The sequence below is a fragment of the Carassius gibelio genome, chromosome A8 (genome assembly GCF_023724105.1).
Source record: "Carassius gibelio isolate Cgi1373 ecotype wild population from Czech Republic chromosome A8, carGib1.2-hapl.c, whole genome shotgun sequence".
Classification (NCBI taxonomy): Eukaryota; Metazoa; Chordata; class Actinopteri; order Cypriniformes; family Cyprinidae; genus Carassius; species Carassius gibelio.
The window spans coordinates 14,259,112-14,286,420 of record NC_068378.1 but is presented as its reverse complement, the minus strand read 5'-3'; the positions used below and the strand labels follow the sequence as shown (position 1 = coordinate 14,286,420).

Here is a 27,309-nt window from a genome sequence, read left to right as displayed (position 1 = left end):
ACTATATAATGCATAAGGGGATTCAAAATAAACTAATAGTTGTTTTATATTTATTATGTTAGAAGAGCTGGACGCATTCTGTCATTTTATTCCATATTATCATACAGTGATGTGGTAGAAACATTTGGCACATTTGTTGATTCAGGAAAATGATAATCAGAGTGTTAAAAGTGACTGAGGTATCTGCTCTTAAAGCGCTTCAGTCAATGCTGCGATTTTGTCCCGCCCCTTTTAAAGGCGCGCAGCCAATAGCAGATGACAACATCCGGTTTAGGTGTCTGAGACGGAAGTTCAGAAAGATTTGTACTTATGCCGCGAAAATCTGATATTTGATTTTATTCTATTCTGTGCCGTTATCTTAGATTATTAGGAAAGTATGACAATACATGTATGGCAATAGTAAGCCTGAGCAAAATAAGGACGTCGTGGGTGTCATTTGCTGTCAAACTGAACAGCAGAAGTCTTCGCAGAGCGTGCTCACCGTCGACACACTCCAGATGTGGATTTTACAGGTAATATCTCTAATGTTTGTTTGTTTATTCACATGAAAATTAAGCATTTGGGCAGACTGTTTGGCTTTATCTTCGACTGCCAGAACTAGAACGCGAATTTACGAATCATGGTGTGACGTTAATCATTAATATTAATTAGGTTACGTGATACGACAGGAATTTATTTTCATCACTTTACTCCTTACTGTAATTTTTCTTTGTAGATGTGTATGTGCTCAGACTGAAGTGAAATTCTTGCTTATGTTGGTAGCCAGTGAGAATACAAACATAAATTATTTAATAAAAAAGTTAAGTATAAAGCCAAGCTAACTTAACGTAACCGTTGTACAATTTGAGAATGCTCCTGACGTCAAAGACAGTTAAGAAATATAAACATAAACTCTAGTTCTAGGATATAATGTTTGTTTTATGTATTTATTTATTTTTATGAGGAAACTTTTAACCATGTTTTTTTTCTTAGTGTGGAGACTGAGAACATTTGAATAATAATGTTTTTATATTATCCACCTTATTTTTTTTTTACACAAGAGTGTAAGTGGTCACTTTTTACTGGAATTTATTTTCATAAAAAGGTAGCTTAATTTTGTGTTGCAAAATAAGGTGGATAAAGAACATTTTTATGCAGTGGTAAGGTTCTATGGATGTTAAAGGTTACAGAACCATGGAATTATAGATGCCAATAATAATAATAATAAAACATTATTTTTAATAGTGTAGTGCCATTACTTAAGAATGCAGGACAATACAAAAATAGATTTTTAAGGGGACACCAGAATGGACCGCATCAGGACTCATCACATAGAATCATTGATAAATTAGTTCATCAAGATCTGTGCATCTGTACAGAGTTTATTATTAGGTCTTCTCAGATTTCTGAGATGATCTGAACTCCAGGATGATGAGATGTGGTTGAGTGGAGTGTAATAATGCACTTGCCCTTGTAAGGGAAACAGGTCAATTTAGCTCAAAGGGAATCATTTAAGATTTTAAAGGGAATTTGAACAGAATCACTGTTTCACGGCTGTTCACGGAGACGCGCCTGCGGTTCAGTGAACGAGCCGTTTAACATCAAATCTGCGCTGGATACTAATATCCAAACTATAGTGAAAACACTATCAATTAGCACAGTAACAAGATCGACAGTTTAAGACATTAACTTGTAAGCACAAAACACAAGATACTTCTCTTTTCAATATGAATAAGGCTTTATTAGATAAATCTAAGACATATAAACTAATCTAACACATAAACGCACGCACACACACATTCACACAAGTTGCAGGAAGGTCGAAAGTTAGGGAAAGATGAGTTTAAGAGAATGGAAATATGGAATCCCAAGTTAACAGCAATACGTTAAATTGCATAGCCATGAACAACCATCAATCACGTAATTAGCGCTCGCATTGAGTTCCTCAATGGGGTTAAAATTATATTAGATACACCAGCACAACAAATATCTGGGAATACGTTGCCTTCATTTGCTGTGAAAGGGACTCCAGTTGAAAGGGGTATCCTGGTGTCGCTGATTGGCTGGAAGTTCAGTAGTGAAGTGACGTCTTGGGAAGCCCGTGGTTGTTGAGCGTTGGCTGAAAGTGCAGAGTCGTGTTCGCTGGTTGAAGTTGAATGGACGTTACAAAACTTAACTCAGAACACGAAACTCTCAAACGGAAAAGGAAAGAAATAAAGTTTGACGAGACTAGGTTGTTTTCTTTCTCATCGTGGCATAGTAGCAGCAGGCAGCCACGCTGGAACCGCGCTCAAAGAACATTGATGACTAACCGCATGGCTAGATGCTAAAAGCTAAAGCTAGGTAGCAAAGCTACAAGCTAAAAGCTAAGAGCAGGCAAGGCTGGAACTAAAAGCAGACTAAAAGCCCGCATGACTGATAGCACAAGCAATGCTAGACTAAAAGCAAGGCATGACTAAAAAGCGAAATTACATCGTGTCCAAAGTATTTAAAACTTCCTGTTGGCCACCCCTCAAATGTTGCCTTGACCAATCAGATATGTTCTTGAGTCTTGGGTATCATAAATCATTTGTTTATCTTACCAAGCATGTGGTTCTTGCCTCACAGGGTCTAATTTTGGACATGATTCCTATAACATGATTATGATATATTTTACAAATAAATGATTGTCAGGGCAATATCAAGCAAGAAAATTCAATCACACACATATCAAACACGACTATGTACCCTTCAGCTATACCATAGTCATTTAAAGAAAACATACACGATAAGTGATTATAACATGATAGTCAAATGTGTGGGTTACACGTAAATGAATATGGAGTTAAGCAATAGAATGATTCATTCATAAGTCTTTTTTGAGTTCATTCTGGTCCATATATAATGTATAAAAAGGGTTTCTTTGCCATTCTCTGGCAAAGGACTTTTCTGTGAAGACAAAGGTTTAAAGCCCTTCCCCCTTAGGAATTTCAGTCTGGTTTCACTGGCTGGGGGGGGAAGTCAATGCAAGTATTTAACTTGATCTCCTGGGTTTACATGTGATGTCCAGCGTTGCATTCCAATCACGAACAATAAATTTGACAATCTCTTCTTTGAATTAAAATTGTCAATAATTGTTCTATTGGTGTTAATGTTGAAAGCTGTTGTTTGAACAAGTTGGTTGGTTGGTTATCTTGTTTGGTTCCTGTGGCACTAGAACTGATTTATGACTTCCTGAGGAATTCAGCTCATGTTTCAATGCACACAGCTCTGATAGACTCTTTGATTTGTCTGATTTGACTCATTTCTGCTACATATATCCCCCTTTCGATCGGCGAGGTGTTTAGGTGAAGACATCGTCGATCGCTGGAGAAACAAAGGCAGAAGAAGCAGACAAACACAGCAAACAGCAAGACAACACCTCCATGACAGTTACTGTACTGGTGCAGGCATCAGGTTATTTAGGTACACGTGGTTAAGTTCAATTAGTCAATGTAGTTTAGCACATTGAGGATAGTTTAGATGGTCTTGGAAATTGTTTTTATTTTGATTCATCAATCAAATTTGTGGTTAACTTTGTTTGGTTCTTCTAGGTTGTCTTACTTTACATGTTTACCATTAGTTTTCTAGTAATTTCATTTTTAATTCAATGAATTGACCTATCATGCATGGAGCTCTCTGGCTTCCATTCAGTTTAGAGTGGCTGGCGGATATTAGGTGTTGCGAGTCAATCCTAATATCAGACCTTCGACCCTCGCAGGGTGTCTAGGCGTTTCACCTACTCAGGAAAGAGGGGAAGGAGAAGGATAGGTAAAAGAAGAACAAAACAAAACAAGGCTGCTGTGGGTTTTCCTAGCATGTGTTACAACTACTATTGAGCTAGGATGTCAGGTGCAGCTAGTGTGTCATGAACCTTAACTTAGTGTCAGGTGTTCTACCTATTGTGAGGATGGCTGCACGTTTCTTCATGGTGGGTATGTGTAACTTTGTTACGCTAAAAGTTGGATATTCTACCTGTGGGAAGAATATGTTTGTTGACTGTGTTATCAGTAGATGTGTTTACCTCTGGGTGTAGGTAATGTTGTGTGTTACTGGTGTAGTGCATGTGTGGTCAGATCTGTTCAAGTCTGTGTTGTCTCCCCCTTTTTCTAGCATGTCACTGAAGACTGGCTCTCTGCATCCTTGGCTTGGATGAGGGCGTGTCCATGGTCTAATGAGGGGTCAGTCCAGCAAGGCAGGGAGTTCTTTGGCAGACAGTCGGAGGCAGTTTGGCATGGCTGTGTGAAGCTGAGTTGCAAAACTTGTCTCCTATGTTGCATTCTTCTTGTGATGCCTTCTGGCTGTAGCAGACTTTCTGACCTTCTGTGCTCTGGTGGTTGCTGTTGCACAGACAGGGAATTTGGAACTTGGAGTTCATTTGACAGTTTGTTAGTGACTGAGGTGATGTCCTTTAGTACCTCAGATTTTTCATCAACAGTTGGCCATTAAAGACTTGTTCATTCTGGGTTGTTGTTGAACAGGTGCTTGTCATCTCTGATGCGGTGCACCAGGTGATCACCGGCCTTCCGTTCTGTCGCTGGTCACAGCGAGCATGACTCAACTTTGTGGTCACCTGCATGTAAATTGTCTTGAAGGAACTCTCTTAGTTGTTCCATGACTTGTTCCGTGTCTTCTAATGGTAAGCGGTTATGTTCTTGTGCATACTCAGCACTGTGCATGTCTGAGTGGTGCTGAGGTGGGTTTTGTTGTCGCTTACCCACACGAGTTGCTCTTGGATGAGTCAGGTGATTACCTTTGGATATCTGGTTAGGTTTCCAGATGTTCTTATCCTTTTGGTTTCTTGAGAAGCGTGGCTGGTCCCATGGATTTTTCCAGCAGTTGGGCTGAAAGCGGTCGTGGATATGGGCGTCACGTTCTCTGTGCTCTTGATGGAAGACTCTGGTGTTGTGATGCCACTGGGTGTCGTCCAGTGCAAGGCTTGAGTCTTTGTTGACAGAGTTCAAGAGTGTGGAGGTTTTGTTACCTTTCTTTGAGGCCAACTTCTGCTTGTTATAGGCCTTCTGTGTTAGGTCACGCAACTGTTGGATGGTCATGGAGTTCGGACAGGCCATGACACCTAGATGGTGACTGACTCCAGGGTGCAGATTTCTTAGGAAGAGGCTTTTGAAGTTCACATCCTCTTCAAGGTCAGGGCTGTTGTGTGCACCAAAGTAGGATTGTCGGAGTCGGTTGTAATAAGCTTGTGGAGTCTCTTGACGACCTTGTTTGGTTTCCAAGGCAGTTAACAGTCCATGTTCAGACTCTGGGTCTGTAAACTCTTTAATCAGGACCTCACGAAGTCGCTGGTAGTTTGACTTGGTTTGACTGGGCTGTCGATCTAGAAAGTTTCGTACCTCGGAACTGGACGTGGCTCTAAGGAGGTATAACCAGTCTCTGTCAGTCACATGAGGTCTCACTTCCAGGTGAAATTCGATATCTCGCAGATAAGCTTGGATGTCGGGGCTCTCTGTGGAGTTCGGGTTGAACCTGCTGATGTTTTTAGACAGCTTGTTGAGGTCTTTGATGGTCATCCCGTGTGCAGCTTCAAGGCCTTGGACGGGAGGTTTTCTTTCGTTGGCAGGAAAGGGTTGTGTGGCGAAGGCAGGTGAGGTTTTGGGTTGTGGCCCTTCACTCCTTTCGTCATATGCCAGTTCTTGGACGTGGGACTCTGCTCTGCTCAGCAGTGATGAGGCTAAGAGATGTTTCTCTTTTCTTGGCTCTAGTTTGTGCTTGTAAGCATTTTGGAGTTCTTTTCTGACCATGTAGAGCTCATCGTTGGTATCGTCTAGTTGTTGGGTCAGATTGTCCATTTCAGTTCTGTACCTTTCAAGGTGGTCTTTCAAAGCACTGATTTCAGAGTTGTTGTTTCTGATGTCTATCTTGGCTTTCTCCAGTAGCTGTTCGGCATACTGGAGTCTGTTTACCAGGTCTTTCTGAGCAGCCGTTGCATGTTGCTGGTCGAGCTGAGCTGCTGCCAGGGCTGCTTGGAGCTTCATAACTTGTTCCGTTGTTTCCTGCTCCCTCTCGCTGGGTGCTTTGAGTTGATCTTGAACTTTCACTTCCAGCTTGTCTATGCGACGTTCAGCACGTGTCAGCTCCTCTTGAAGGTGGGTGATGTGCTTGTCGCTCAGTTTCAGCTGGGTTGTGAAGGCATAGCTTAGTGAGCTCGTGATCTTGACTAGCTCCTCGTGGTTGTTGTTCTGGCTTGAATCTTGTGTCAGGAATCTTCTCAGGATTAGGATTATTATTAAAAATAATAACAGTTCAAATGTCTTTGGAGTGAGGCTGTCTGTTATGCCTGTCAGCCAAATGTTCACATCTTCCCCATGGGAAATGGGGTCTGCAGTCTGCGGCATGTTGGCACGCTGGGAAGAAGAGAGACTGACACAGATCTGTGTGGAGTAAAAGCCTATGTGTGGTGGGACAACTAAGTGTTGTATCAGTGATTGTGAACCACTAGTGAAATGTGGTGATGATTGTGTTGGTCTCAGGGTGTCTAAGTAGACTAGAGATGCGAAGACTTTGTCACTCTAATGAGGAAGAGGAAAAGAGAGACAGAGGTGAAAAACAAATTCAAATGACAAGCAAAATTTCTGTTTTTCAAATGAGGAAAATTATTTTTTCCAATTAAATGTTATCAAAAACGTAAACAATATTATTATATTTCTTGCTTTGGACAAAAGAATACAATAATAATTCTGATATCTCTTTTCTTAGTCTGACAGGATTGACACCGTACACCTTTCAGTTGGACCGCTCACCAGGGAGTCAGCGAGGGCGACAGTTGCTCAACACGTATCTCTATTAAATTGATCTCAACGTTGGATGAGATGCTAAAACTTGGATTGCGTTTCCAAATGTAGGGAGGTTAGGAAGAACAAATGAGAGGATGATTACAATCAAATTCATAAGAATGATTCGTCGTCTTTGGCACGATTGTGTATTTACTTCACTTAGAATTGATTGATGGTTCTTACATGTCCTACAAATGTAAAAAGAGAAGAGGAAAGTAAAGGAGAGAGAGGACGGAGATGGTAAGTCTCAGTAGCGGTTACCTCAACTACAAGGAGAGCGTTGTGTTAGTTGCTGCACAACTAATCAAACAAAATAAACTTTAAGTGAAAGAGAGTTGTCTTTCTAATTTATTTGAACTCGTAGTGAGGGATAACAATGTCTCCTTTTAGGGCTCAGGTTTGTCGTTCCCAGGCTAGGATACACAAAAGAAATGGTAAGAAATAGGAAAATTTAAAAAATTAATAAATGGGCAAAATATGCAAAAATGAAATTAAAAAGAGGAAATCAATACGTAAAACAATAGTGGTTAAGTGTATAACCAAAATAGGAAGAGGGGTAAAACGCATTCAAATAAGTAAAGGTCTGAATAGCATATATTCAGATGGGTAATAAATAAATTAGGAAGAATAAGTTTACTTAACTTCCAAAGTTCAAGGCTTATTCATTCCTAAAATAATTAAGACCAAAAGAGAATACTAGAAATAAAAGATCATATGAAATGATCTGAGAGGGAAATTTTAAATGATTCAAAATAAATTTAATGTTTCAATTAAATTTCAATTTGACAATTAATAATTGTGAGTCAGTATTTCCCTTTCTAGTAAAATGAAAATAAGTGGTCTAGTGAGAAAACAGAGCGATAAAAAGAAAGAGACTAACAAGTGTTAGTTAAGATGTTTAAAATGGTTAAATCACGTCAGCGTTGCCCAAACACACATTATTCTACCACTGGATGGTAATGCTAACGGCTAACCTTTGAGGCTAGTGGCTTTAGTATAGACTTCAATGTAAATGCAATGGTTTCGTTAGCTTAGCGACACCGCAGAGTTTGTGCGCTGCGCGTGCACAGTTCAGAGTTGCTCCGGAAGTACGTTAGTCTTCCTGGTCACGGTCGTCACTATGGCAACCAAAACACATTCTAGTGGATTAGCACATGAATCGTTGCATTGTTGCAAATACAGTTAAGCATGTTACATGAAATGTCGGCTCATTTCAACACTGTACAAATAACAACACCGCCTTTCAGTTGGTTTTGCGATGTGGCACTTAAACTCTCAGTTTGTATAGAGTTAAATTTATCTTAATTCAAATAGCAGCTTCCTGCTGTAGTTATTATATCAATCTCAGCAATTTGATTCTCCGTGCCAGTTTTTCTGGACACAAACATAAAAGTTTTCCTTCGCTGTTGGTACACAGTTAAAATTTACTTGATCAAGCTTTTAAAACACTCCCATTCAAATTACTCTCGGACACACGCAGTGTTACGCGAGATTGCATTCACTTTGTGAACGGATACAAATGGGCAAACATTGTTCTCTAATGTTTAACGTTAACTTAGGGGAGTCGAATATCAAATTTGATTCGGCAGTGGAACACGCACTGGCAATCAAACTATATGAAATATGAATACGGGGACTTTGATAAATAGATTGAGGAACCCGCTCAAAACTATTCTTTATTCACCGATTTATATCCCTTTTTAAACACTAACAGTTTAGCTCCGTTCAGCAAACAGTGACTGAGATAGCGTTTGAGACACTGGAACACGCAGTGAAATCAAATCAGCTATAAAACAAGGCATTACACAAATGAGGAACACGCTCAATTTCTACCTTATTGTACAATCTCAGATGTTTACTTTTAAGTTCACTTACTGCTGATAATAAAGGGGAGACGGACTCGAGTTAAAGTCTCCTCTAGCTCCTTTCATTCAAGCGGGAGGGCGCGCGCTGCTTACGTCACACAAACACAAACACACACTCCAGTCTCGCAAGCTTCTCACCTTTCATTCCTTTAGCAAAATCAAAGATTAAATAACTTGGTTTATGCTCACAATTTAGATTAAACTGCCTGCATTCTCCACCATTATAAATGTAAGGGAAACAGGTCAATTTAGCTCAAAGGGAATCATTTAAGATTTTAAAGGGAATTTGAACAGAATCACTGTTTCACGGCTGTTCACGGAGACGCGCCTGCGGTTCAGTGAACGAGCCGTTTAACATCAAATCTGCGCTGGATACTAATATCCAAACTATAGTGAAAACACTATCAATTAGCACAGTAACAAGATCGACAGTTTAAGACATTAACTTGTAAGCACAAAACACAAGATACTTCTCTTTTCAATATGAATAAGGCTTTATTAGATAAATCTAAGACATATAAACTAATCTAACACATAAACGCACGCACACACACATTCACACAAGTTGCAGGAAGGTCGAAAGTTAGGGAAAGATGAGTTTAAGAGAATGGAAATATGGAATCCCAAGTTAACAGCAATACGTTAAATTGCATAGCCATGAACAACCATCAATCACGTAATTAGCGCTCGCATTGAGTTCCTCAATGGGGTTAAAATTATATTAGATACACCAGCACAACAAATATCTGGGAATACGTTGCCTTCGTTTGCTGTGAAAGGGACTCCAGTTGAAAGGGGTATCCTGGTGTCGCTGATTGGCTGGAAGTTCAGTAGTGAAGTGACGTCTTGGGAAGCCCGTGGTTGTTGAGCGTTGGCTGAAAGTGCAGAGTCGTGTTCGCTGGTTGAAGTTGAATGGACGTTACAAAACTTAACTCAGAACACGAAACTCTCAAACGGAAAAGGAAAGAAATAAAGTTTGACGAGACTAGGTTGTTTTCTTTCTCATCGTGGCATAGTAGCAGCAGGCAGCCACGCTGGAACCGCGCTCAAAGAACATTGATGACTAACCGCATGGCTAGATGCTAAAAGCTAAAGCTAGGTAGCAAAGCTACAAGCTAAAAGCTAAGAGCAGGCAAGGCTGGAACTAAAAGCAGACTAAAAGCCCGCATGACTGATAGCACAAGCAATGCTAGACTAAAAGCAAGGCATGACTAAAAAGCGAAATTACATCGTGTCCAAAGTATTTAAAACTTCCTGTTGGCCACCCCTCAAATGTTGCCTTGACCAATCAGATATGTTCTTGAGTCTTGGGTATCATAAATCATTTGTTTATCTTACCAAGCATGTGGTTCTTGCCTCACAGGGTCTAATTTTGGACATGATTCCTATAACATGATTATGATATATTTTACAAATAAATGATTGTCAGGGCAATATCAAGCAAGAAAATTCAATCACACACATATCAAACACGACTATGTACCCTTCAGCTATACCATAGTCATTTAAAGAAAACATACACGATAAGTGATTATAACATGATAGTCAAATGTGTGGGTTACACGTAAATGAATATGGAGTTAAGCAATAGAATGATTCATTCATAAGTCTTTTTTGAGTTCATTCTGGTCCATATATAATGTATAAAAAGGGTTTCTTTGCCATTCTCTGGCAAAGGACTTTTCTGTGAAGACAAAGGTTTAAAGCCCTTCCCCCTTAGGAATTTCAGTCTGGTTTCACTGGCTGGGGGGGGAAGTCAATGCAAGTATTTAACTTGATCTCCTGGGTTTACATGTGATGTCCAGCGTTGCATTCCAATCACGAACAATAAATTTGACAATCTCTTCTTTGAATTAAAATTGTCAATAATTGTTCTATTGGTGTTAATGTTGAAAGCTGTTGTGTGAACAAGTTGGTTGGTTGGTTATCTTGTTTGGTTCCTGTGGCACTAGAACTGATTTATGACTTCCTGAGGAATTCAGCTCATGTTTCAATGCACACAGCTCTGATAGACTCTTTGATTTGTCTGATTTGACTCATTTCTGCTACACCCTGCAGCTGAGAATGTCAAAACCATTAGCACCAGGGTAAATGAAGCTTCAATAACAGCTTCAATCAGACACCAGCTCTCTGAACAGACATTTTTGCTTAAACCATTGGTCTCAAACTCAATTCCTGGAGGGCCACAGCTCTGCACGGTTTAGCTCCAACCCTAATCAAACACCTGATCCAGCTAATCAAGGTTTTCAGGATTAATAGAAACATCCAAGCAGGTGTGATTTTTGAGCTGGTTGGAGTGAAACTCTGCAGAGCTGTGGCCCTCCAGGAATTGAGTTTGAGACCACTGGCTTAAACCAACCAGCCAAACCAAATCAACCAATTGAAAGGCCAACCTGTTTGATTCTGCTGTTGAATGTTGCTTGTCAAGAGCCTAATTTTACATGTGTAATCACTTCTTTACTACAGTTTTTTTTCTATTTGGCCTACAGTCAGGACATTAGTATGTGTTGGTATGAATCAATGTTGACCATCTCCAGCACATAACAGCCCAAATAATTTGACACTTGCACAAATTCAGCTATAACTCTACTAGTATTCTATGTTGGAAATTACACCCATCTTGGCCGCAGCAGTTTATTGGCCAGGCGGCTGTGTCCCCCGGAGAACTGGTGAAAGTTGTGCAGGGATGACAAGTAAACAAGGAGCGTTTGTTCATAGTTTGGTTGATGGAGAAAAAAAAGAAAAAAAGAAAGGCTTGTTATATATTTACATTGTCTCACCCAAAGGATGTTTCCAGCAGGGTGATGGCAAAACATTAAACGACTCCGCTGTTACGAGCAAATCATAAAAATACTCCCTTATTGTGTCTTTCACAGACCTGTTATTAAGACAAAGAACAACAATTACCCACAAACTCCTGCTCCTGCACACACAAGCTGTTTGAACGCCATTTCTATTCCATTACACCGTGGTCGTGGTGTGAGATCCTCGCCTCCAGCCTGACACAGATAAGCATATGTCTCTACTGATGGTTTCAGCCTTGTTCGGTTTTGTTTATTTGTCAAAATACTTCAGAGCTGAGTTGAGAGAGTTCTGGAAGTCCACGAAGACTTTATTGCACTACCCAGTGCTGCATTTATCTTTTTTCCCCCTTTTTCAAACTGGCCGGCGCATGAAATAAAGGCTGATGACAAATTAAAAGCCCTCAATTGGGTAACACATTTTCAACTCCCCATTTCCTGATTACAACCCCTCTGTACAAAAGGCATCATTATTATGGTCTTAACTCTCCTACTCTTTCTGGAATGAGAAACACACTTTCTGCTGGCCTTGAATGGAAAAGTTCCCTCCCAAAAAGCCTTGTTTTACCTATGGTAGCTTTTATTTGTGTGTGTGTCCTCGCAGACTTGAGAAAATTGAGGCTGTTTCTGACAAAGATTGGCAAGTTCTGGATGGCCAAAGCCGTGAACTGGGGGGAGGATCCATCATGTTCTGCTCTTGACACCTTGACTCTCTGAGGAGCTTTCTCCAGCAAGTTCTGCAGGGGTTGCAGCAAATGGTATGAAAAATGTCAGCATACAGCTTTATATTTCATCCAGTATTTTTTGTCTGGAGTTTTGTGTTAGCATTTTACAAAGGCCACAGTTGACCCCATTTTGTTAAATGTTAGGATCCAGTTAACAATTGTTGATCTATAATGTGGTTCTGCATAGCAATATTCTTAATTCTTTGCATTGCATTAGAGTTTACATTATCTGGACTGGATGTTGACCATCTAGTCATTCAATATCCAACTGATTAGTGAGCTCAACTGCATTAAGATTTTAAATTATGTATATATTTTTATATTTTTTTGCTAGTCCTGTGAACTTTTTCTCTGAACCCATGATATAAATTGTATTCATTTTAAATTTGCAGTATTGCATTTAAATAGTATAATATAAAAATGTGATTTATAGTATATAATACATCCCCTGCCCCCCCCCCCCCCTTTTTTTTTTTTAGCTGAAAACTGTTAAAGGAACATCATAAATTAATCACTTGAAAATGATGGCATAACAAAACATTACTGATTGTTTTATAATGTGTATATATATATATATATATATATATATATATATATATATATATATATAATATATAATATATTTTTTTTTTAACCAGTTATTGAACCTTGTAATACTATTTAACTGTGGTGCTATATATAAATTAATAGATGCAACTTTTTGGAATGAGTTTTAGCATGCTGTGCTCTATCATGCTAAAAGTCTCCCAGTAACTGAGAACTCAATGTTAGTCAGGTTTGAAAATGTATAGTTTTGCACATCTCTACTGCTGAATTAATAAAATCACCTTTAAAATTAAGGTCATAGTGCTTTAACTAACTCTTTTAGCACCCCTAACAGAAGCTGCTCTGTGCGGACGAAGGCAGGACATTGGCACGGCCGTGGTGATGATTTAGTGGGCTAATAGCCACCCAGGGACTACCAGTGTGTACCTAATCTATCCCTGCATCAAGTGTTGCAAATTTGGACGAGATTGCATGGGTTAGGATGACTCTGTGAAGGACCAGTATTAAGAAAAATTCTGCCTCCCACTGACTCTTTTCACCTTGAAAGAAGGTCTTTATTCAACTTGCAGTGGCCTTTTGCACCAGCAGATCTCCCGTTGGCCATGCACACATGGCGCTTGGTGCCTGGTGTGTTGGAAAAGAAAACAAAATCTTGTAGGCTTTCTTATTTCAATTTACAATGGCCACCCTGCCAAAATGCAGTCAAGCCTTTCGTTTCCATCACATTCGGAATCGGCATGCGTCAGCCCCACGGACAGAATTCAGCAACGAGACGGCATCAGGATTTCTTAATTGGCCCTAAACTCTTATTCCCGGCATAGCCTCATAAAACAGCCTGAATGAAGCGTATCTGAAGAGCAGCACTTGAATTAGTTAAGGATGTAGGTTGCTTCTAGGGATTTTAGAAATGTCTCATTTATATCAATTTCCTCATTTGTATTCCATCAGAACCGGTTTTCCCACTCCCAGCTGGGGAGTTCACGGTCCCGTAAACAGTTTTTTTCCTAAGCCTGGCACAGTTGGGTGCCTGCTGGCGATGCGCCCGTGCTCGAGGTCGACTGAGAGATGCACGTGTGTGTGTGTGTGTGTATGAGCACATTCAGTATTTGCTGACTTGTGAATGTGTAAATAAGACTTTTTGCCCTTTAACTCCCATGAGAAGAGATCTCTGGCATGGTACAAGAAAATTACAAAACTGTTCACACCCCTGTGCTAGAGCTGGGGCCTGTACCATGATGCTGGCTGAACAAACTCAGACTTACAATAAGAAAGCAATAACTTTGGCATAGTATCCTTTCAAATGTTAAAGTTGCCACAGTTATTATATGCTGCCCTGCCCCTGGAAAAAATTTCAGGCTCAGGATTTTTTTTTTCATTTTAACCTGTGTACATTCTTTCGTGGGGCCTTTGAGTTTTGTATCTCTGCAGACCTTATACATACACAAATAGCTACATAACACAATTAAGAAAAGGGAAAGTTTTAATCGCATCATATGACCCCTTTAAGTTGACAAAAACAAACCAATCCAATCCAGCTTTGTTTCTACGATGATGCTGATCATCAGTTTTCTCTGATTTCTAATTTTCAGGTTTATACATCTAGCATTTAAAGTGGGGATGAAAATATAGATTTTCAACTTTCATTCTCATTTTCTATTTTGATCACTTGTTTTGGCTTCAGTACAGTAACAATATAAAAACAAATTATTTAATTTTGTAATCTTTGTTGTATTTATAATATGCTTTCTCTCATAAACTGAAAACTTTCCTTTTCATATAATGATTACAAATGGGAGGTCTAGAGTTACAAATAATTAGTTTAGTATGTGCTCTCTATTCATATTAATTATTTTTTTGGCTGCCACTAGGTCTTTTTGCTTTTGTGAGAATCTACTTATTAAAGTTCCACAGGAATGGTGTCATTCTCTTCATGCGTGCACTGAAATCGTTAAGCATCCAATAATGTATGTGCTTATGGAATGTAAAAAGGCTTAGATCCTTTGTATGGATTCCAGTGTACAGTAAATTGGCAGGGCACATCTTGAACTGATGCGAAAAGCTGTGATACTCTACATGCCTTTGCATTAGCATGCTGGTTTTCATTAATTACGTAACTGATTTTAAAGAAGTGATCATTTACTCTCTAGGTCTGTTTGCATGGGAACAAATTTATAAAAGGCCATCAAAGTTTTTTTTTTTTTATTATTGTCTTAAAAAGTTATATGGGTAATGATTTATTAACTTTTTTTATATAAGCTAATTGTTTATACTTTTCATGTCAGATACCTCTACAAGTGGCATACAATCATTATGTTACTTAGACTGTCAGTATTACTTAAGAAAACAAATTTGACCACAGCCTATGAGTTAAGACAGGATCTGCTGTTGATGGGGAAAATGCTAAGCAATATAGTTCTGACATGAGAACATTTGTTCCTGCTGAGTTTCTCTCTGCAACCATCAGACCTTTCTTGATGTTCCAAAAACTATCCAAACACACAGTCCTTTAAAATGTCCCTTTAATGTTGAGTTACAAAGACCTTTGTAAAATATATAAAAAAACAATAAAAATAAAACCGCAGTGCAGTTGTCTATTGTGGTACAAGAGGCATTTATTTTAAGTTTACTGTTCATGAAACGTGTTTACAAGGGTAAAGTGCGCTGATGATTCTTTATGAATCCAGTTCTGATGTTGTCATTAGGGATGGAAAAATTGCAGAGGTAATGAAAAGGGTCCTAGGATGTATCCTTGTGGAATGCCAGACAGTTTGCCTGAATTTAATCACTGGAAAAATTATCTTCTCTTTCTTGCTTCTCTCTCAATGTGAAGTGTGTTTGTTGATCCATGATCCATATCCATGTTGTTGGAGCATCACAGAAACAAAGCATACAAAGACATTTTTAAAAAAAAATTAAATTATTCACTTGTATTACTAAATCTGCACTGTGAAACTAATGTTTAGTGCAATTGCAGTTTGTTTTTCATGATGCATGCTGGTTTTTGCTCATCTCAGGTATGTGTGTGTGTTTACTGTATAACAGAGCTACACTAGTGAGGCCGTGAAGACGTTTCTTTTTTGGGGCCAGATCCTGGGAAGACTTTGTTGGTATCCTTGTGTTACTGAGGATGGTAAATTTATGATTCTTCTAAACCATTTATGACCAAGAAATGTGTCTGCATGGGTTGGGTATTTACACTAATTTTCCAATGAACCCTGTAGCGGCCTGCTGGGCATTTGTTCTGTTATTTGGCTCACTTTCTCTTACCTCTCTCTCTCTCTCTTTGTCTGATCAACACTTCCCTTCATGAAATTTCATATCAGACCTTGTTTTCACATGCAGCCTTAAAAGTGGTTCTAAAAAAGTTTTATTGCAATAGTTTGTCTTACTTTTTACTCCATTATATACAATAGGGTCCAAAAGTCTGAGACTAGCAAAGAATGCTTCTGATAATTTACTTAAATCTTATTAAAAAAATGGTTTTATAAATGTATTTAAAATGTATACCTATTTATGTCCTAAATTAAGTTCTATCATCAGCATAATAATTTGAGTGACACTGGAAGCAAGAAACCTTTTTTTTCACTTTCTCAGTGTCACAAATTTGTTAATTTGATTACTGACATTAAAATTTAATTTTTGTTTTACATCATATGGTTTACAGTTGTTCTTTGGTTTACTGTAAAACTTTTGTCTCTAGGTTTTAAATTAGATTTTGACTCCCACTGTGATATCAGAGTTTAACCTAGTTTGTGCCTGATTATAAATGCATGCATGTCACAGATGAATGTGGCATTTTCACATTTTATAAATGCCATTTTGTCCTGTGGTCTTGTTTATATATGCTCAGAGAGGAGCCAGAGACTCCTGCTGTGTGTTTGAGCTGTCTGTACAGCGCTGAGCCGCTGAATGCTGTCGAACCAAAAGCCAACATGTGGATCAAGGTAAAGCCAACAGCATTTCACTTCTTTACCAACCCTCAGGTTTTTTTTATAGATAATTCACGAGTTCACCCTTACATCTAATCTGAAGGCAAATAGTAGGCATATTTTGGCGTGCTGTCCTGGGGGAGGGGTCCGGGCCCGGAGCATAGCCCGAACCCAAATAACTCCCCCTATCCCTAATTTGGGATAAATAGATTAGAAGTGAGGAGTTGGGGTGGAGGAGGGTTGCCGAAAAACTGTCATGGGACAGGAGGTAGGAAGACTGGATATATGTACGCTTGCGTGCTATTTAAGATGATTAGCTAAACGAGATGCACCTGTGTCAAATTGGATGATTATCTGATCGTGCTTCTCCCGAACTTTGTTAATAAAACCACATTTCACGAGTTCACCCTTACATCTAATCTGAAGGCAAATAGTAGGCATATTTTGGCGTGCTGTCCTGGGGGAGGGGTCCGGGCCCGGAGCATAGCCCGAACCCAAATAACTCCCCAAAAGAAGCTTAAAGACATAGGACAGCAGCCAGAGAGCTAAAATTTAGTTGCCCCCCAAAATATGCGTGTTGGGAAGAAAATGCAGAGCGACCGGGAGAGCCCGTGCAGTGTTCGACGAGAGCTGCGGCTCGCAACGTCTTACCAGCGAGCCCTCCGTGCCGCTTATGGGAGGAGCACGATGCCGGATATCAAGAAATGAGGGACTCTTGCTGCCTCCGAAGGGAGCTGCGGCTCTGCTGCACCGGAAGGGAGAGTCCCTCTTGCGGCTGAGTACGAGGCGCGGTTTGTTGCATCTGATGGAGGGCTCTAACTGCGACTGAAGGGAGCCAGTGACTGTATCCCATCGGGAGGGAGATCCCTGGCCGCCATAGAGTATGCAACATAACTCGGACGGGGGGTTCACACTGCGACTGAAGGGAGCCGTGGGTCTGCTGCACCAGAAGGGAGAGCCCCGTCAGATGCTGAATAGGCAATGAGATTCGAGCCGCGGTTTGGCGCGTCGGATGAAGGGCTCCTAATGCAACCGAAGGGAGCCAGCGGCTGTACCCCATCGGGAGGGAGATCCCTAGCCATCGTTGAGCATGCAACATAACTCAGATGGGGGGTTCACACTGCAACCGAAGGGAGCTGTGGGTCTGCTGCACCGGAAGAGGAGCCCTAGTCCGATGCTGAGAAGGCAAAGAGACGCGACTGTTGGAGGGACTCCCGCTGCATCCGAAGGGAGCTGCGGCTCTGCTGCACCGGAAGGGGGAGTCCCCCATTGCGGGTTTATGGAGGCACGGTTTTTTGCCTCTGAGGGTTCTCCCAGCCTCCGTAGGGGGTTCGCAACTCTGCAGCAGGAGTGCTGCCCCGGAGGGGAGAGCCCTGATTGACGCTAACTGGAATACGACTGTTGGAGGGACTTTTGCTGCGTCCGAAGGGAGCTGCGGCTCTGCTGCACCGGAAAGGCGAGTCCCCCTTGCGATGCGAGGCATGGCTTGATGCGTCTGATGGAGGGCTCTCACTGCGACCGAAGGGAGCCAGCAGCTCTATTCCCCCGGGAAGGAGAACCCTGTCTGCCCTTGAGCATGCAACATAACTCAGATGGGGGGGGGTTCACCCTGCGACCGAAGGGAGCCGTGGGTCTGCTGCACCGGAAGGGAGAGCCCCATCAGATGCAGAATAGGCAAGAAGATTCGAGGCACGGTTTGATGCATCGGATGGAGGGCTCCTGCTGCGACCGAAGGGAGCCAGCGGCTGTGTTCCCCCGGGAGGGAGATCCCGGTCCGCCATTGAGCATGCAACATAACTCAGACGGGGGGGTTCACCCTGCGACCGAAGGGAGCCGTGGGTCTGCTGCACCGGTAGGGGAGCCCCGTCCGATACGGAGTAGGCAAGAAAACGCGACTGATGGAGGGACTCTCGCTGCGTCCGAAGGGAGCTAGGCTCTGCTGCACCGGAAGGGAGAGTCCCCCTTGCAACTGTATACGAGGCTTAATTTGATGCATCGGATGGAGGGCTGTCACAACGACCGAAGGGGGCCTGTGGCTCTGCTGCACCGGGAGGGATAACCCCGTCTGCCGCTGAGCGCGCAGCGCAACTCAATGACAGATGAAAGGCTCACACTGCGACCGAAGGGAGCCACTGCCCAGCTGCACCGGAAGGGAGAGCCCTGTCCGATGTTGAAATAGGCAAGGAGATTGTAACGATGGCTGGAGGGCCCTTACTTTGGCCGAAGAAACGATAACTGAGAGGCTTCTATTATTCAAGTACACAACATGATTTAAGGAGGAATATTTTTTTTTTTTTTTTTTTTTTTTTTTTTTTTTAAATGTCTGATGAACAACAACCGAGGGCATCTATCGGATTATGTGAGAGGCCCCTTTTGAGCTGCTTAGGTTTAGGGCCGAAACGATTCCTCGAGTAACGCGATTACAAAAAATGATGTAGGCAAATTCCTTTGCTTCGAAGCCTCTTTTAATTTATTCTAAATCTCACGTCAGGTTCTTTCGCAATGATTTATTTTTTTTTTAAATGTGACAAAGCATTTTTTTTTTTTTTTGCCGGAAGGAGACAAGCGCTGCGTCCGAAAATCACGTACTGCAAGGAGTCAGCAGTGTTTTGATTTGAGGACGTAAAGAGAACGTTGTGGCATGTGTCCATTGCAAGACAGAGCTGGCATACCACAACTAGGGCCCTACAATTTCCACGATGCAGAAAACGTGGAGGGGATCGCGGAATCCAGTCACAAAAAACGGAATTTACAGTTGAACGCGGAATGGCACGGAACTTTGCCAATTATTATTATTTATTTATTTATTTATTTATTTATTTTTATTTATTCATTTTATTTTATTTTTTTATTTTTTTTATTATTTTATTTTTTTTGAATGAATTAATCAAAATAGGTCATTGCACTTACATCCAATTCACGAATTAATATCTCTAAATATTAAGCCGGAACAGTATTTAAATGTAAATCCTGCATGTTCTGTGTGTCTCTGTTAATGAATGGAGCAGGAGCGCGACTTTCTTTATCACACACACACTGAAGCGCGCGTTACGCTCACAGTAATTTCTGCATCTGCTGTCTCACTAAATAAGGACTTGAACACATGAACAACATCTCCAGAACTGCTCTGACAGTCAGTTCATGAGCATTTGACCATTTGATTTAAGTAAAACTAGTGTCACATCACATACACAGAACTGAAAAGGTACGTCAACCCGACTAAATAAAAGTCCGGGGTCCTGACATTTTATCCTACCCATCATATTTACTTTGCATGCGCACATCAGTATAATTAAGCAAAAACACATTTTATTACTCGATTAATCTATGGATTTTTTTTTTTTTTTTTGAAGAATACTTTATTACTAATATTTTTAAACCAGAGTCGTTGATGAAAGGAGGGTCCGTCGTGAATTTAGATTGGGCGTTCCGGAGTTGGACAAAAGAGAGCCTGATGAGGTTGAATTGGAGAATGGACATAAAAATATATATATATATTTATTTATTTATTTATTTATTTTTTTTGAGGCTCTTGCGGCAGCGAGAATTGCGGCAGTAGGGAAGGATGGAAAGGGCTCCTGCGGGGGCAGACACTGCTATGGCAGTGGTGAAATATAGGTAGAGGCTCCTGCGGGAGCAGACACTGCTGCGGCAGTGGTGAAATATAGGTAGAGGCTCCTGCGGGAGCGGAGACTGCTGCGGCAGTGAGGACAAAACAGAAAAGGCTCCTGCAGGAGCGGACAATACTGCGGCGGTGGGGAGATATAGAGAAGGCTCCTGCAGGAGCGGACAATGCTGCGGCGGTGGGGAGATACAGAGAAAGCTCCTGCGGAAGGATGGCTGAAGTGAGGATTGACCGTTACAGACAGATAGGGCATGTTAGGAGAGTTAGCTATGGTAGATTAGGAGTTTTAGTGAAAGGGGATGAGCTGGCGTTAGAGGGGTTGGCTGAAGAGGGTTCGAGATAGATATATAAATAAATAAAATAATCGGCCTGACCAATAATAGGTCTTGGTACCCTCTGCCTTCTGGCAAATCTGGAGCTGGAGGCCACTGAACAGAAAAATGGTTAGTAGCATGAGGGAGCGGAAGAGTTGAGGGCGCGTTTACGAATGGAGGCGGCCTCACGTTTGCTTCAGCTGCTGTGGGTCGTGGGAAGGGGCTGGGGTGTGTAATGTCTTGAAGAACCTGTGTAGCCTGCACTGCTAGCAGAAGTAACAGGATGGAAATACTGAGATGTGCAGGCCCGTGTTGCAAGTAAAAGTAGCTTCATGCTTGCTTTGGCTGCTTTAGTTGTTGGCTGATTTGACAATTGCTCAAACCTTGTCTGAATTAATACAGTCCTGTTGGAAAAGCATCTTTTCCTCTCGTTTTGGCCTTCGGGCCCTTTTAAACAGCCTCCAGAGCAGATCAATTTGGGATGCTGTTTTCCTGTTGTAGTATGGACTGTGAAAATAGAGGCTTTGAAACGATGTAGCATGTTTAGTTTTATAAACCATTGTAACAATAGACATGTCTATAGCAGTAACGTTAATTGCAGTAATGTGATATTCAAATTCAAGCCGTTTCTAAAGACATTTACTTTGCATGCTTTTCATATAACAGTCCTAAAAAGACGATAGAAAATTTACTCACACTTGTTGTTCTGCAGCCAAACACGAGGCAGTTGCGTTTTTTGAAAAATTCTGAATAATCATGCCAGTAAATGGTGAAATATGTCCCTAAATAATTGATCCTGCCGGAATAATTGCATGAAACTTATGTCTGTATCATCTCAGTGAGGTTTAAACATGCACAGTAAAGTAAGTGTAATGTCTTTAGACATTTCGGTGTGGATGACAACTCTGCAAAAAGCCTTTGCTTTGAGTTAAGTCATAACGCCGTTTAACAAATTTTGGCGTCTTCATAAGCGCATTCTATATATAACGTCTATTTAAATTGTTCAGATGAGCAAATCACGAGGTTTTCTTGCATGATTAGCATTTTAATTGTTTGGTCAGACGGTTCATATATTGATCTATATATTCACGTTCATAAATCGGGGATTAAACGTGGAATTTATCTTTTGTATGCTAAATATGTAAACAAGCATATGTGCACAGTACCTATAACTGTGCTTTACATTTTGCAAGATTGACATGCTAAATGGCTAACTGACCCGGTTTACTCTCATCAATTTTTTGTTAAGATAAGATATGTACCAGTTCATTGCGTTTATGAACGACATGTATCCATTTAATCAGCTCGACATGTATACCGGTTTAGTCCTTTCGTTCACGAATGAGAGCTCTCGATCTCTGAGACTCATGTGAAACTCGCTCATTGTGGATGACAACTAAAAAATATTTCATGAATGAGTGTAAACTGAGAACGATTCGTTCGCCTAGAAGATTTATTCGAAAAAAGCGATTCTTTCACGAACGACATGCCACTACAATAACGCACGGTCTTCGCCGCTAGTGGAGGCAGCATCGAACTGCGCCACGGCTGAAAAAGCGAGAGAGGTTTACTGCGGGGAGAACTGGAGCACGGCTGCGATCCAGCATTATGAGAGAGCCCGGTCCTGGCGAGAAAATCGTGTTGTCGAGTGAGGTGAGCTCAAGGATTTGCACGAGCTTTTGGCCGCAACGTGTGGCTTGGCGAGAAGAGCAGCTGACGCGATGACGCTTGTTGGTGTTCGGCGGATAGATATCGTCGTCGGAAGGAAGATTGGGCCTGTGATAAGATGACGGACAGAGCGAACCGAATGCTGACAGAGCGAACCGAATGCTGACAGAGCGAACCGAATGCTGACACAGCGAACCGAATGCTGACACAGCGAACCGAATGCTGACACAGCGAACCGAATGCTGACAGAGCGAACCGAATGCTGACAGAGCGAACCGAATGCTGACAAACGGTCTATGCCGAAAAACTGTCATGGGACAGGAGGTAGGAAGACTGGATATATGTACGCTTGCGTGCTATTTAAGATGATTAGCTAAACGAGATGCACCTGTGTCAAATTGGATGATTATCTGATCGTGCTTCTCCCGAACTTTGTTAATAAAACCACATATAAATTGGCAAAGCTGTATTATGAATTGATATCCTGACATGCACAATAAAATTTAGAATTCCAAGTGTGAAGTGGGAACATTAATAATTTGATTAAAATTGAAAATAGAATGACAAAATCTGTTTCATAAGTTTTAAAGCACATACTTTAAATTTTCAAAGCCCTTTTGTCTTTATAATGTATTAAATAAACGTCATACTGTACTCCTCTAGAACCCTCCTTAATACCGTTTTCAAACCGTCATGAGTGTTTAAGAAACTCCCAATGTACACTTTTATATTTAAAGAGATGTATTCAGGGTTGGGAGATGAAAGGTGATGAAAAAGAACTAAAATAATTGCACTTTCAACTTTTTACAGAGTTCACACAGATGGTTTACCATAAGAAATACAGAACCCCTTGCATTTCTGCCAGATTCAAACGTGTGTGTGCATTCGTTTGATTATTTTTTTCATCTAATAAAACATAGCGCTAATTAAAGCAGGGCTTTTAAAGTAAACTTATCATTTCCCAGATGTTTTTTGACCTATACAAAGGGAAGTGGAGTCAGAGCGAGGTGTGGGTTTAGTGTTTAATCTTATATTATTTATTTGCTTAGTTAACAATCCCTAGTGCTGCAGTAGTGTTTGTATTTATGGGTTGTTGGGGAAAGATATGGAACAAAAAACACATTAGGACTTGCTTTGTGCAAGGACTCAGATTATAGGCACATGTGCATTTACTGGATAGATTAAACGTGAGAAGACTGACCTATTGAACGTCCATAAGCTTGCTGTTTTTATCTTTTACTTTTGGTAGACTGGTCAGTCTTCTGCTGATTTGTATGTCAGAATTACACCATATTCCATGCTTTTTTGGATGTTCGAAGTACCATTTGAATTATCATATTAAACAATTACTGAACCCTGGCACCATTCCTCAGGTTTGATCACACTAATCTGGAAGTACGATTTGTTCCATCTTGCTGTGACCTAATTACCCAGTGTCTTCAGTTGTTTTCTTGTTGTGTTTTAGCAAATTGATTTGCTTTAGTAATTTTTTTTTCTTTTCCTCCCAGCCTGACATCTTGCTTCTGCCACATTTTTCCATTCTCATGTTTGTTGCGTGTTCTAATGGACCGTGCTTTTTTCCATTTACTCCATCCTTGTTTGTTTCAAGTGCTGTTTACTGTTACTGTCAACATGTAAAGACTCACCCATATGAGAAAGCCTTCATGTCGATCAGCACCTTCAATTCATTCATTCATTCCATTTATTTATAAAGCACTTTACAACTGCACATGCACACAAAAGTGCTGTACAATCAACATACAGCTACATATAATACATAAATCAGACAAACTAAATCCAACTAAAAACAACACACATACTCTTTAAAGGCTTTTGACAATGAGCAGATTTAAAGGTGTTTTATTGATGTAATCTTTCTGATCTCAGATGGCAGAGTATTACAATGTCTTACTATGTCTTATAAGGTTCACCTGGGATGATTCCATCTGACCCCCCAGAGCCTCAACGCCAGTGATGTCATGTGTTCCTTTAGTTGCTCGGCATGAATAAACAATCGGTCCTGTCATTCACAAAGCCAACTTGGTCGTATTCTTCTTGTAGGTGGTTTAGCCCAGAAGAAGAGACAAAGAAGAATGATGATGCTTCCACAGAGCCACAGGGAGCCGTTTTTGTCTGTCATTAAAGGGCCTGTTGCCCATTCTTCCATGATCCAGCGCCAGCTGGACTCTCCCTTGCCATATCAGAGAGACCAGACCATAGCTGATGACCCCTCCACTCCTTCAGTGGTCCTGGGGGTCTAGAAGCAGTCCTCTGGGAGACTTGTGTGGTCCTTTAAAGTATTGTACATTTACCTCTGGAGAGGATTAAAGTTGAGCACAAAACGTAGCCCTCAACCGACAGGGATAATTTCTTCTGTCGTAATGCATTTAAAATCTTCATAGATTTTGTCTTTGCCACACTCTTTTATTAATTAAAAATTATGATATTCATTGAAATTTCACATTTCAAAATAACGAAAAATCTTCATGCGTACATCGTTATATGAAATTCATAAGAACATATAATCTGACAATTACCTGCATTAACACTGAACTTATTGAATTACTTTGACCATATAACACATGACTGCTCAAAAACAGTCCAAATTTATGAAACTAAAATATTAATTTTCTTACAAATCAACATTAATATCACTGTGGAATGTTTACAAACAATATATTCATTTTACTTGCATGAACGTTGACTTTCAGTGTGAAATGGGAGGATGCTAAAAATATTTTTTACTAAAGTATTTAGAGACCGATCTGACTCCTAGATCAGGGGTTTCAAACTCAAGTCCTGGAGGGCAGTAGCCTTGCAGAGTTTAGATTGAACCCTTAATTAAACACCCGATCCAATTAATCAAGTCCTTCAGGTTTATTTGTAAACTACATGGTGTGTGTTGGAGCAGTGTTGGAACAAAACTCTGCAGGGTTCCAGCTCTTCAGGAATTGAGTTTGACCCCTGTCATATATATATATATAAGACATCCAAGTCAAAAATGAATCAGCAAGCAAAACTGTTTTAGAATCGATTTATCTCTTTCAGTTTAAAATATACCTGAACACTTAAATCATGTGGCGTATCTGTAAGCTACAAGAGTCATGTGATGCCTTGATCATAAAACATCTCAGTCAATATTTGCAATATTTTATGCTTATTGTAAGTTGTTTTGATTTAGCTTGGGCATCCATGGGGTTTAGTACTGTCTAAATAATCATCATGGCAGATGCCATGTTTCTCCACCTCAAGGTAGAGGGGGAAAAAAAACTAGAGAATGTAAAAAGGCTGTGTTTCATCGGCCCAGCTTAGAGTTAAGTGTAATCTGCAGTGTTTTTTTTTTTTTTTTTTTTTTTTTGCTGTTCAGATGGTAGTAATTGAGCCTCTTTGGGTCCATGGAGGACATCTTAGCATACTGTAAACCTAAAGAAACCACATGGCCCCACCGCAAGCAGACATGTTTTCTGTCAACACTTAACCCCTGTACTTTTTTATAAACAGACAGGCCTTGCCACCAGATTCCATTGTCCTTTTTTAATCTTAGTATATGTGTGCAACATGGGGATGTAGTTATGATGAGCAAATAGTTGTCCTATCAAACACAAAGCAAAAAAATAAATTAATTAATAAATCACAGTTTTAGATGTTTGATGGTGTGTGCTTACAGTTTTACCATAAACAGAAGGTGTTGTGCTTAAAAGCTGTTGTCGGCATTGTTTTATGTTATGTATCTGTTCTGAGCAGAATATGTTGTGTCATCTGATCTCGGAGGAGGAGGGAAGTGTAGCTGAGGCTATACTAAAACGCGCTGGATTAACCCCAAAGCGATTCCACTCAGAGGCTCTTCAGAAGGTTTGGGAATCACTGTTCAGAATCTTGCATGTTAGCTAATGATGACATGTAATAATAATGTTGATCAACTAAAGAGCCTCTATTGCCAAGAAGCAAAATACTGTGAAAAGTCTTTCTCTCCTACACAGTAAGAGACTGTGTTGGAGGATGAAGCTGTAGTGGACGTGGTGTTATAGTCCCACCTGTCTGGAGGGGGCAGCAGTGAGCTTACTGGAATCTGTGCTGTCTGACCATGAAACAGTGACACAGAGTCTGCACAAACATGTCAATGACTCATCACTGGTAAACTGGATTTCTTCTATATATACAATTTGAAACGATTTTCTTCTTTTCCAAATGATAGAGACCACATTTAAAGTGTGATTAAAATATGAAAATTGAAACCTGAAAATAAACAAATGTGTGTCCAAATGGCCATTTCATTCCTGCTTTCTTTCTGTCTCTCTTGTCTTAAGCAAAAAGTGGGAAAAAACTTGAATAAAATCATTAGATTTTATTTCTTTACTTAACTTTTCAAACTTTTATTCTAATAATATAGTTGTATCATAAAAATGCAAAACTAAAGCATTTTCTCTAGTGCTTTCAGACTTTTTGATGCCACATATTGCATATTACCAAAATAATAATAGCCATAACTCTTAAAAAATGTTAAACAAATATATCAGCACCTTAAGGCAACAGAACATTATCTTGTTTATTAGCAACAGTTCACACCGTTATGTTTGATGGCAACGAGTACCACATGTCATAATATTTGCTTTGGTTGCTAATTAATTTGGTGCTGCTGTGTTGACAGTAAAACTATGGTAGTAAAGAAGGAATTTGATGGTCTGTTGTTTGTATGGTACACAGCGTGTGAAGATGAATGGCATTGCATGATTCGCTGGCCTGTTTTTGAAAACAGACACAAATAGCGTGACATGAAGCAGGCCGCTGTTCCATACACATCTTTATGAGGCTGTTTCATACCTACACGAAGAAACTAAAAATCAAGACCTCATTTATGTGTCTGTCTAGGGACGTCAAACAGTCGTCATGTAGCTGATGTTTGAGGCTTGTTATGGTCTGTTTAGTGTCTCATTCTAAGCAGTACAGACAGGTAAAATGAGGCCCAAATGCAGCTGCATTCAACTCTTATTTGTTTGTGCTCGAGAGATTGAACTCAGCGGTGTGTTTACATTACAGGAACAAGT

The 27,309-nt window shown here is 40.4% G+C and overlaps 1 long non-coding RNA gene across 2 annotated transcripts; it reads left to right on the top strand.

The window, feature by feature from the left end:
• The first annotated feature begins 270 nt into the window (after window positions 1-270).
• Window positions 271-24,514, top strand: LOC128018536 (uncharacterized). Of its 2 annotated transcripts, none has more exons than XR_008184899.1 (5): window positions 271-512; window positions 12,062-12,215; window positions 15,771-15,858; window positions 16,579-16,672; window positions 24,326-24,514. It is a non-coding gene; the product is annotated as an uncharacterized LOC128018536 (long non-coding RNA). The 2 variants fall into 2 exon arrangements; XR_008184900.1 differs by lacking the exon at window positions 24,326-24,514 and adding an exon at window positions 24,190-24,291.
• Window positions 24,515-27,309: the final 2,795 nt, after the last annotated feature.